Source organism: Grammomys surdaster, unplaced genomic scaffold (genome assembly GCF_004785775.1).
Source record: "Grammomys surdaster isolate TR1022 unplaced genomic scaffold, NIH_TR_1.0 125621, whole genome shotgun sequence".
Lineage (NCBI taxonomy): Eukaryota > Metazoa > Chordata > Mammalia > Rodentia > Muridae > Grammomys > Grammomys surdaster.
The window spans coordinates 1466497-1478555 of record NW_021620462.1 but is presented as its reverse complement, the minus strand read 5'-3'; positions in this window follow the sequence as shown (position 1 = coordinate 1478555).

Sequence of the window (12059 nt, the reverse complement as noted above, 5' to 3'; positions counted from 1 at the left end):
CTCTCTCTCTCTCTCTCTCTCTCTCTCTCTCTCTCTCTCTCTCTGAGTGTGTGTGTGTGTGTGTGTGTGTCTGTGTGTCTGTGTGTGTGTGTATGTGTCTGTGTGTCTGTGTGTGTGTGTGTATGTGTGTGTGTGTGTGTATGTGTGTATGTGTGCCAGCACACAAGGTGCAAAGAACACATGTTGTGTCTCACAACCAGGGCTATAGTAATGTCACATGGTACAGCATAGGCAAGAGCTTCCAGAAACATCACAGAGTAATTTGATTTAGAGTTAATATTTAGTCACTGCATATTCAGAAACCTCTTACCGGTCTCTGAAGTTACTGAAAGTTATATACTCATGTCTAAAGATTTGAAAAAGATCCACAAATAAGACAGAAAATGCTGCATTTGTCTTTCCAGGTCTGGGTTACCTTGCTTGATTTCAAGTCCGTTCATTTAGCTGCGGATTTCATGACTTCATTTTTCTTCCCAGCTGTGTATATGTGGATCTTCGTTGTCAGTCATCAGCTGAAGGACATTTCCTAGCCATTGTGAACAGAACAACAGTGAGCAAACATCTGTAGGTTGGGATATCCAGTCTTTGGGCGTATGCCAAGGAGTAGTAAATGCAGGTGCATTTGCTTCTCACTTTAGGCTCACATGAGAGTCTTCATACTGATTACCATGGTGGCTGTACCAGTTTGCAATCCCAGCACTTCCCAGTTTGCCCCCCTCTCCCCACATTCTTGGCAGCATTTCCTGCCACTGTCAATTTTTTTTGCAACCTCATGTTTAGTTACATGACCCCAAATGGGCTCATGCAGTTTAAGAAATTTTGGTTTTCGCCATGTGGGCATGCTGTATTACAGGGCGTCCCTTTTAGAATAGTGACTGAAGCTGAGATTATATCAGGCTTCTCAGGAAGGTGAGCTATTTAAAACGAAGCACCTGATTCTTCTGTAATTTTTCATTTAGGATTTTCAGACCCCAGGTAATGTTGGGTAGCTGAAGCCTCAATAGTGAAATTATGTATAAGAACTCAGATTTTGACTGAAGGCTCTGCCCTCCAACCACCTGAACTCTGTCTCCCCAAACTGACTGTTGGTTCAGATTAAACCCTGAGCCTGACCCGACTTAGGACTTTCCTGAGACACAAGAGAGGGCTCTGACCGTGGTAGGCAGCTTACCCACACACACCACAGACCTGTCCCAGTCAGCCCACGTAGGAGGAGGAAACAAGAAACTCCCTTACGGTGTCAAGAAATTTCCAGTGTGAGCTGACCATTTGGAGACCATTCATGGGTGTGCCTGCTAGCAGAGCATCAGTGAGCATCAGAAGCCCTCCCCACTCCAAAGGACCACAGGAGTTCGCTGCTCACACACTTCACAACCAGTAGCCGTCCTGGTAAATTCACATCGGCTCACCCATAATTATTTGTCAAAACCATTTTCCCTCTCATTATTCCCTGCTGAGAGTGTGAGATTATACAAATTTATGTTGTAACTGTCACCAACTCCAAGAGCATCACAAAGGAAGAGAAATGAAGCCCTGACTCATTAGGAAATGTTTAGTTTGAAGCTCTAGCAGAAGGTAATTTACTAGATTTTTTTTTAAGTTACATGGAGATGTTGACCCTGTGACATTCTGGGTAAGAGTGGCATTGTCCACTGTTCTGCTGCAGGGGGATGAAGCTGTAGTGATTTGTGTCTCGAATGTTATTTACCAAGAAGATGTTACTGCAATTAAGTATGGCTGGGACTGGAGATTGGGGGCATGTTTCTGTTCTGGGGGGTTCTGGGTCCTCTGATGCATATCTCATTCCTGCACCCTCTGTCTCACTACCCACTTCCTGGCTTTTCAACAAGTAAATAACTTTACTTAGCCACACAAGCCCACTGCCATCATGTCCCACCTAAGCACCTGTGGTCAAGCAGCCATGGAGGGAAGCATCTGAAACCATGAGCCAAGATAAACCGTTAAGCTGATTATGAAAGGCACTTTGTTCACACCACATAATGATCAACACAAATACTATTAACAATTATGAATGCGGAATACGTGTAAGTAGAAGTATCCCTCCATGGAATGTTCTGATTGATCAGTCAGAGTCACATGGGAGCTATGGTGGTTAAAGTATCCCAGAATATCTGGTATTTAACAGTCAGAAAATTTTGAGTGAGTTCAGGAGACTAACCCAGTAGTAGGTTCTATGTCGCCTTCCAGAACTGGTATCTGACTTTTTTCCATTGTCTCTTTGTAGCTTTAGACAAGATATTTCCTTTTGTTCTTTCTAGTAAAATGGGAGGATAAAGCATCCTACTCTGCCAGACCCTTGAGAACACTGTCCCAGGGGATAGAATCGTGCTCTCTTCAGGACAGAGGTGAAAGCAGAGGCAGATAGACATGCCCATCTTTCTGAACAGTGCATCCAGGCTCCTCAGGATCTATGCTGGTATCACTCAAATTAAAGCACAGCTTGGCTTCCCACTTGCTTGGTGTTTGGGTGCTACCTCCCTCCTGTAGCCCCATAGCCCTAGGGCACCTTCCCTGAGCCAGAAGAGACAAGATCCATCATTCTTGTACAGAGTTCACACCACATAGCCGTGACCTGAACAACGCATCTACAATTAGCTAATGTGGATCATTTTCAGCAGAAAATGAAGCATGAAATATGCAAAAATAATGAGCCCTTCACTGAGATTGTGGTAGCTGCTACAGGGCAGCCAATTTGAATAGCAGTTGCAATGCCTACTGAGGAAGCCCATTAATAAGGACAATGTTGAAATCGTTACATATGGACCCTGAAACTCACTCGATAATTAATTTGGTCAATAAACATGGTATTAATCCTCCCACAGTTTGTAACTTAAATGAGGCTTTTATTGAAATATTGGGTCCAGCTTTAGCTTTAGCTAGACTGAAAAGCAGGCAAGGCCATTGTCAATAGAACAGACACCGACACAAGTGACAAGCCATGGAGGACAGAGCATGCCTATGGGCTGCGAGAAGACGCCTGTTCCTGGGGCTCTTGGCATAAGGATAGCATCATATCAGACACTGCTTGTCTTAGGCAGGGTTTAGGCTGCTGTGGTAAAACATCATGGCTGTAGTAAACAACTTAAGGAAGAGAGGGTTTATTTCATTTACAGTTCCTCATCATAGTTCAGCATCAAAGAAAGTCAGGACAGGAACTCAAGCAAGGCAGGAGCCTAGAGGCAGGAACTGATGCAGAAGCCATGGAGGAGTGCTGCTTCCTGGCTTGTTCCTCACTGTTTGTTTGGCCTGTTTTCTTATAGCACCCAGGACCACCAGTCCAGAGCTGGCACTGCCCACAGTGCCCCACTTTCTTCTCAATTGTCAATTTTAAAAATGCCCATGTGCCCATCTGGTGGGGCGTTTTCTCAGTTGCAGTTCCCTGTTTTAAAATAATTCTAACTTATATCAAGTTTACATAAAGCTAGCCCTCACACTAGCTCAGATGCTGCATGTCGAGGTGTCCCAAACCTCCAGGATGTACTCTCCTTCAAGGTCACATGGCTAACCACTATTCTTCCAAGTCATAGCCTGTAAAGTTAGCCTATGTTTTCCTCCCTGCCTCGGACTGCTCTAGATGGTAGAAAAGACAGATCAAAAGCATCAGCCTTTAGTTTCAGATCTAGACTCTACTTACTGACTCTAGAACCTCATTGTATGGAGATCGCTCTCCCAGTCTGCAATAATAGAATAATCTAGTTTTACCAATTGTATAAAGGCTAGGCAGCACAATGGGTGTTAAGTACTTACTGTGAGCGTAGTGTGGCGTTAAGATCTCACCAAACAGGACCTGCCATTGTCTGTTTCTTTCATCCAAAGCTAGGCCTTGGTTCCCAGAGACACTTCCTATTAGGTGACATGTGGCTCTGCATGTCTGCATCCTCCGAGCTGGGTCTGGCACCTGACATCAAGGAGTCTAAACTGCAGGGATTACTAGTTCTCCTAAGATGCCACATCCACTGTATATAAGTTAAACCAAGACCCGTCGCATGAAATATAGGAACTACACATGCAAAGGACTGTAACTGTAGCACAGTGATAGAGTGCTTGTCTAGCATGTTCAAGGTCCTGGGCTCAGTGCTCAGCACTAGAGTGGACAAAACAAAGAAAGAAAGGAATGGAGCGTAGCAGAGTGAGAACCACACGTTGGTCATGAGCTGACAGCTGTTGACACTGAGCCCTAGCACTTCAAGGCACTGTGCTCTCTAGCTTTGTGTATGCTTTCAATGTGTCCCCTTGTTTTATTAACATATATAAATTACGTAGCGATAGCATTTACATTGGTTCTCCTCATGCACGGGGTATATATTGACCAAATCCATTTACCGTCTTCCAACTCATCATCCCTGCCGTGACACTCTTCCCAGCCCCTACTAATACTATTCTAATTTTCACAATGACTTCTTTAAAGAGATGTCTGCATGTGGGAAGGGATGCGTCTGGTGATGTCATTTTTCTTCATGTCTAAATAATGCTGTGTATACAGCCAGGTTTCTTTATCCATTCACTGATGGACACCTAGATTGGTCCCTTGTCTTAGGTATTTTGAATAACGTTGTGATAAGCATGAGTGGATCCATATCCCTTTGCATGCTGAGTTCACTTCCTTTGGATATATAGCTAGGAATGCTTTAGTTTTTAAAAGACCTATCCAAAATAGCTTTAATATATACTCTTAGATACCCGAGACAAGATTAGGAGTTCAAGGCAGCCTGGGCTACAATGCACAAACCTGTCTCAAAATAAAATAAAACAGGTCTGAGTTACTAAATTCCACAACTAGGGAACTAACTGGCAAACCCCTAGGCTGGTATGGCTCTAGCTGTCCTGCTGGGCCAGTCCCTCTGGGTGAGGTCACATGCCTTTCTTCGCTAAAGCCTCTATTTGGCTGTGACTGGCAATGAAATAAGAAAATGAAAAAAAAGAGTTTATTTTTTAAGACCACCAGGGAGATTAGCCCAGGGAGCACTGTTTAAATGAAGGAAAACATATTATCATCCTTGACTTCTTTAGTCAATGAGATTCTAGTTGACACATTCTGATGATTGATCCATACATTGTATCAGAGGAGTAGGAGCTGTAACTGGGAACAAACTCGGATTCTGCTCCTACATCTGGTGCTTGCTTTGCTAAAGATGCAGAGAGGGCCTTCCATGTCTGCAGTGCCCACAATATACACCATTATTCCAACAATTGCAGCAGCAACAAATCTTGCAGCCACAAACATTATTACGATAAACTCTACTAAGGTTTTCAATGTATCATCACATTCAATTCCCAAAACCCTAGATAGAATAACTTTAACGGAAGGTGGAGTTGTTGCCTCTGTTTTACAGGCAGAAAGCTAAGGGTTAAAGTCATTAAGTGAGTTGCCTAGAAACACACTGCCTGGGATGTCCATCAATTTTGTTTTTGTTTTTCTCCCTGTGAGAGATGCCTGAGACAAACAACTTCAAGGAGGAAAGCTTTACTTTGACTGACAGCTCCAGAGGCTCTGGTCCATGGTGGACTGGCATCACTGTTTCTGGAAAAGAGTGAGGCAGAGCATCATGGCAAGAAGGGCATGGCCACATAGAGATGCTCACCTCGTGACAGAGAGAATTGGGAATCGAGAAAGAGCTAGGGGCGGTATATTTCTGCATATTTATGATGCAGTGCAATGATTCAACCTGCATATTCGTATGTGACAATATAATATAAATAAATGGGTGACCTAAAAGAATCTCCTCTTCCACCACGTGCTAAATTAAAAACAAACAATTTGGGCCATGCATGGTAGTCTATACCTCTAGTGCCAGCATCAAGGCTGAGACAAGCCAAAGACTGCAAGTGCAAGGCCAGCCTGGGCTGCCACAGCAAGATTCTGTCTCAAAAATTCATTCATTCATTTGTTCATTCATTAAAATAAAGATAGGCTATTTCTGTTGGGCATGGTGGCACATGCCTCTAATCCTAGCATTTGGGAGTCTGAGACAAGGATCATGTTCAAGAGCAGCCTCAGCTACAGAGTGAGATTTAATCTACGTCTCAAGCTGGGAAGGGGATGGTTTGGAGGATGAAGAATTACGTTTAGGTTTTTATGATACAAATGTACACATCTGAATCTCTGAGCAGACTTTCCACCTGTCTATGGTTTTTTGTTTCTTATAAATCTAAGTACAAGTCGGGCATGGTGGTGCACTCAGGAGGCAGAGGCAGGAGGATCTCTGAGAGTTTGAGGTCAGCCTGGTTTACAAAGAGAGTTCTGAAGCACCTATAACTACTATGTAGAAAGACTCTGTATTTTTTTATTATTTATTTATTTATTTATTTATTTATTTATTTATTTATTTTGGTTTTTCAAGATAGGATGTAGCCCTGGCTGTCCTGGAACTCACTCTGTAGACCAGGCTGGCCTCGAACTCAGAAATCCGCCTGCCTCTGCCTCCCAAGTGCTGGGATTAAAGGCGTGAGCCACCACCACCCAGCGAGAAAGACTCTGTCTTAACAAGCAAAGTCAAGTTCAAGTTCACCAGGTTTAGTAATGCTAGTCAGGATTCTTGACTTTGGTGACCCTTTCTTTCTATTACTTAAGGGTAAAACTGGCTGTTTTATGGGGTTGTGGAACTCAGTTACGTCTACATCAGCAGAGGTCTGTACTGATCAAGCTCTGAGATTTTCAGTGGAGCCACACACGTGTCAACATGGGAGAACATTTGCTTTTTGTGCATTTACTGTTGGGTTTCTGAAGGCTCTGTTCTGTTGTCTCCAACGATTTGGTGAGACAGTCCATCGACATGTACTAGCTCTCTTTATCCTTCCCAATACATTTTATCTTGAATTATGCTCTATCTAATAACAATATAAAACACCTTTAGTTCTATTCACAGTAGCTAGGAAATAAAACTGAGAAATAGATAATTTAAATGTGGCACTTATATACCATGGAATTTTATTCAGGAAAAATGAAATTACAAAATATGCAAGTAAATGGATGAGACTGAAAAATAAATACTGAATTTGGACATCTGGGCCCAGGACAAATGCCACTGGTCGTCCTTAATCAGTAGATTCTAGACTTGAGTTTTTGATTCAGTGTGTTGGATCCAAGAGTTCCTGTAAAGACCAGAAACCTAGACAGAGGCCACTGGGAGGGTGCTTGGTGGAAAGGCAGATAGTTGTAATATAGAAGAATTGAGGGGAATGGAGAGGGAGTTGGAAATGTTTAAATAGGGAAGGGAAATGGGAGAGTCAAGGAGACAGGCGGTGGGGGGAAACCAAAGTGAAGGAAGTATGAAAAATGAGGGAAATCTATAATCTTGTAAACAAACTAAAACAAACAAAGCCTCCCTCATCGTTAAGGAAAAAATAACTTTTCTCCCCCTCCTCCTCTTCCTCCTCCTCTTCCTCCTCCTCTTCCTCCTCCTCTTCCGCCTCACTTTCCTTCTTCTCCTCTTCATCCTCCTTCTCTTCCTCTTTCTCCTTCTCCTCGTTCATTTTCTTCTTATCTAGTTTTTCCCAGAACAGCTCTTGTCATCTCTTTCTTATTAACATCCTGGATCGTGTCTGTTCTACTTCTCAGAAACCACTGGACAGGATTTTTTGGTCTAACTTGAGATTACTGCTAAGTGGGATTGGTCTAGCCTGAGATTTCCCTTAGTACAAGCCTAGTCACTTTGGCTTCTTGACATTTTATTTTGCTTTCTCTGTGTTCTGCTTCTTTTCTTTGCATCCCTTAACCTTCAATCACACCCACTCCTACTGATTATTGTACAACCAAATATCTGAGTCCATTTCCCCTCTAATAGCTAATATCCCTTCTGCTAGTATTGTTCCAGTCTTCTAGAACCTTCTATTTTCTAGCTGTGTCTACATATAGTCATGCTTAAATTACCTCCCTAAACAGAACAAAATTCAGAACATCCTTTGCTTTTCTTTCCCCACTCCCTGACCTTTCCCCTTTCCCTGACCTTTCACCCCCTCCCTGACCTTGTCTCCACTTCCACATTTACAACCTCTAGAATCTTAATTTGAGTTAGTTTAACTACCCATTACTATTCATCTTGGCTCTGATTTTGCTCATATTTTGCATGCCACTTCACCTCCTGATGCCATGTTCCATTCATCATTCCTGTTCCTAGTCATTTTTGTTTTCAGATAGCTTACAAAAGACATGCTTTCTGAGTCCTGAATACCTGAAAATATCTTTGGCCTCCAGGGTATTTTAGGCTTGGTATGTAATTCTAGCTTTAAATTGTTTTCCCCTGGAGCCTGGGCTATGTGGCTCTTTGTATTCTTGAACTCTGTGTTGCTCACACTTGCTATTTTATGAAGAATTCGTTTTTTTTTCTATTTCTCCTTTGCTCTTTCTGAAAGATTTCATTCTCTTTCTGTCTTTCTCTGTCTCTCTCTCTCCCCCCCTCCGTGTGTGTGTGTGTGTGTGTGCGTGTGCGTGTGCGTGTGCGTGTGCGTGTGCGTGTGCGTGTGCGTGTGCGTGTGCATGTGTGTGTGTGTGTGTGTGTGTGTGTGTGTGTGTCTCCATGGTGTTCTGTAATTTTTCTATTTTTCTATGCTCTATCTGGGGTTTACTGCATTTTCTAGCCAGTGTGTTGGGTTCATAACAATAGTTACAGTGTGCCTGTGAATAGCTGGCCTTGAGTTCTATCTCACTCCAAGCTATGCTAAGTCCTTTATGTGCACAGCACTTCTCATGGCACTATGCTGATTCCAGCCTTACATCAACTCTACGCACGAAGAAACTGATAAGGAGAAAAGCAAGTTACTTCGCTCAGACTGCTTTTAGCATTTTCCCCCATTCTGTTTCTCTGCCACTTCCTGTTCATTCAGCATTGGTAACTGGAGGTCCTCTAACACCCTAAGAAGCATGCTGGAATGCTACTGGAAACACCAGTGACTGAGAGGGCTCATGGATCATACAGCACCCCCTTTTCAAGAATTACAGCCTAGTGGATAGTAGAACATGTCTCAGCTTGAATCTGAAAATGTACCTTTGAGGCTTCTGTGTTTGGACATGCACCTCAGTTCGTGGTGCTATTTAGGGAGTTAGTAGAAGCTCTAAGATGGATGTGTAGCCAGCAACCATTGAGGGTTCTAGTCAACCTTCAATTTCAGTCAAGTCTCTGGTTCCTGTTAGGTTCCTGTGAGGACCTGCTGCCATACACTCTCACCACTGTAGAGCCGGCTATTCTGCTATTTCTTCCTCCCCTTTACAATGGCCAACTCCTCTGGAACCATGAGCCTAATAAAATAAGGAAAGCTTTCTCCCTTTAGTTGCTTCTATCAGCTATTTTGTTGTAATGACAAGAAAGTAACCATCACCTTTGGTCTTCAGAGGCTATAATGATTGATGGGTACGGGGGGAGCACCTGACACCAGCCAAGCTAATCAACATGTCTCCCCTCCAGAAGTCTAAAGCATGAAAGAATATCTGTAACTACTGTAAACTCCTCCCTGTGATGGAAGCTACCATGTGGCTCAGGCTGTTGCAGAAGATAAGTTTGAGGACATTTTCTTACCTATGGTGAATTCTGAGGTAATCAGTCCCTTGAGTTCACTGCTTATCAAGCTACAGCTCTGTCCATGCTTTGGCCTTGATTCCAGCCTTGCCTTCCTGGAGCCCCATTTCTGGCCAGACTGTGAACTTTGATCCTAACCTTAGAATTAAGCCTTGATCTGCTCGTAGATGGTATAAGGCTGAACTGTGGCCCTGACAATATAGTAAGTCCTGCCTGCCTGTTTGGATATCTCCAGAGCATGCATCACTGTCACAGGTGTCCCATGGTATGAGAGAAGACATCTTTCTTCCACCCTGTGGGTTTTATATTTACATCTGGTTTCCCATAACAGCAGCCACATCAGGTCTTCCTCACCAGGCACCAAGGATGACCAGGTGCTGGAACTGTCCCTACCTCACAAGATCTAGGACATGTTTCTCAGCATCAGATCCATTGCCCAGACCAACTGCTGTCATCTGTCCTATGACCCGAAGGAACTAGGCATGAGCAGGCCATGTAGGTACAGGGAATTGGTAACTTCGGATCCAGTGGGTCTGTCTTCTGGCCTTCGTGGGCACTGCACATACACAGTACACACACATAATTGCGGGTAAAACACTCATACACATAAAATAAAAATACATCAATCTTAAAAACAAAAACCTGAACAAGCAACACTGGTTGACATCTCCCACACAAGGAATAGGACATGTCTTTAATCCCTGAGAGCACCTCAGATTCATACCTCAGACTTTCTTTGGTGTGCCAACAGCTTCTTGCCTCTCAACGCTTCTGCAAATCCCTCTCCATTCTCACTCCAACATCCCTGGGTGGGAGGTCACTCCCAAGGTCAAGCAAGTTGTATAAGTCACATAGAGCATGTGGTTTCCCTTGTTGAGTAGGCCTTGTGTTAAAGAGACACTTTCCTTATTCAAATTCCCTGAGGGGAAGAGGATGTTGCTGGTGAAGTTTTATGCCAGTTTCATCATCCCTCCTCCCTCTCCCTCCCCCAACTCACCAAAAACTCTTAAGACATCAGACACAAACCTGTACCTTCCCTTTGGCCCACAGATGAAGCCTTGCTTCTAGTGATCTGATCCTTTCAATATCCACCTAAAGTACCCTATAGCACCAATGGTCATCCAAGGAGGAAAGCAGTTTGCTTCTCATGCTGGCCATTTGCCCCAGTCTCTGAGGGGTCCTCCATGCCAGCCTTTCTGTAGAGAAAGTGATGGCTTTATTTCTTTAGAGTCCTGTCACTTCACACCATGGAGAGTTGGGATGGTTATAATTATACATCGCAAACTGAAGCTGTTATTAAATCAAAGCACCACCGGAAACCTCAGAAACATGCTGTGACATCTCAGGACTCTTTTCCCGCTGGCTCTGGTGCAGCTCTGAAAGGAAGCTGACCTTTTCCTTAGCCGGATTATAAATGTCAGATTCAGACAGCACCATGCTTCAATTACTGTCACCTTGAAAGGGGAAAGCGCTGGAGGCCTCGAACTTAAGTATTTTCAATCACAGATATATTTCAGCACTCTGTCTTCTCAGGAGAGGGAGGAATGCTGAGGGCTGGTGCAGCCTCACTGTGGCCCCGCACCATGTGCCGTGACCCAGAACATCAGCCACTTAAAGGATGATTTGGGAATGGATCAGAACCACCCATCCAATCGCCTCCCATCCCATCCAACTAAAGATCTGATTTTTCTTCAACTGCTATTTCCAGAAGCACCACGGGACAAAGACGCCTCCGCTGTGTATCTCCTAAATGCAGATAATTGTAGATCCCGCTTTTCCCTTTACAAAATCATGTTTTTATTGTCCGTCTTGAAATAACGGGAGAAGAAAAAAAAAACTTCCCTTCTGGTCACGTTTCCAGCCCTCATTTAAAGTCTTCACTCAACAAGAAGGCGGAGAGGGTTGAGTCCATTAAGTAGAGGAAAGCAATCCAACACGCAGGGCTGGCATGATCCCAGGATATTTATAGAGCGTGTGCAACAAATTAGCATCTTCACGTGTTACAATGTGATTTCTCCCTCTATCTCCTGGAACCTGTATGTACAAAGAATATTTTCTCTCCTCTTGCTTAATTAACAATATTATTACTATTCTATTTCAGTTATGACAAGACATTGATAATATAGTCTAGTAGTGGTGGTAGTGGTGATAGAGTGTGTGTGCGTGTGTGTGTGTGTGCATGTGTGTGTGTGTGTGTGTGTGTGTGTGTTCAAGAATATCCTGGGTCTGAGCTGAGCTAAAAAGTCCAGCCTATCTCAAGGAAGAGAGTTACAAATTCACTGGACCTCTCCAGAATCGCTGGCTTCATCCTGGCCAAGCTCATCACTCAGCCAAGTGTATTCTTTCTACTTCTGTTAATAGTGCCAAACCATATGGCCTTTGGGACCATCAGAGCCACAGAACCTCACCAGTTGGTAGTTGCTTATAATACTCAGGCACAGGGCAGCACTCACCCCCACCTTGGAAGCTCAGTGGCTCTGATTCTTCAGTCCCAGTTCCAGAAAGTGGCTTTGAGGCTATCTGGGG